At 30.2% G+C, this 430-nt stretch overlaps 1 protein-coding gene across 1 annotated transcript in view; it reads left to right on the top strand.

Annotated features, from left to right (window-relative positions):
• The window catches only part of LOC119594868 (fibril-forming collagen alpha chain-like), a 7,662-nt gene that overhangs the window by 2,649 nt on the left and 4,583 nt on the right, over positions 1-430 (top strand). The gene's annotated exons all lie outside the window — the stretch shown is intronic.

The raw sequence follows: 430 nt of genomic DNA, 5'->3' as shown, positions 1-430 counted from the left end.
AATTAATGTGCTAATTAATATCTAACATTGATGAGTTTCGAAAGATATTTGATCTTAACGTTTTTTTTTTTTATTGTTTGTTTGGTATCTTATCCCTTTTAATAATATTTGTTTTATGATCAACCACATAAATATTAAAGCATTTTAAAACGATACATGAAAAGCTTTAAAAAATGGAAAAAAATAAGTTTGGTTGTAGAGCGAAGTGGAGGATTTTTAAAATGTACTTTGTAGTCGGCTGAGGGTCAGGGCTGGCGGTCTGTGTAATACCTCTTAATGTTTTTTAGCTTGCTCCTCGGAAAATTTAGGAATTTCTCTTGTGATATAAGTCTAGTACGGTTTGTATTATGCTTCTTGTTAATTTGGATTATAGATCAAAGAGAACAAATATTGGCGAAATGTGGCTGTGAGTTTGTTTACATATTCACGT

Source organism: Penaeus monodon, chromosome 34 (assembly GCF_015228065.2).
Source record: "Penaeus monodon isolate SGIC_2016 chromosome 34, NSTDA_Pmon_1, whole genome shotgun sequence".
In the NCBI taxonomy this organism is placed as follows: domain Eukaryota; kingdom Metazoa; phylum Arthropoda; class Malacostraca; order Decapoda; family Penaeidae; genus Penaeus; species Penaeus monodon.
Note: the sequence above shows the minus strand (reverse complement) of the source record. Positions and strands in the feature narration are given on the sequence as shown.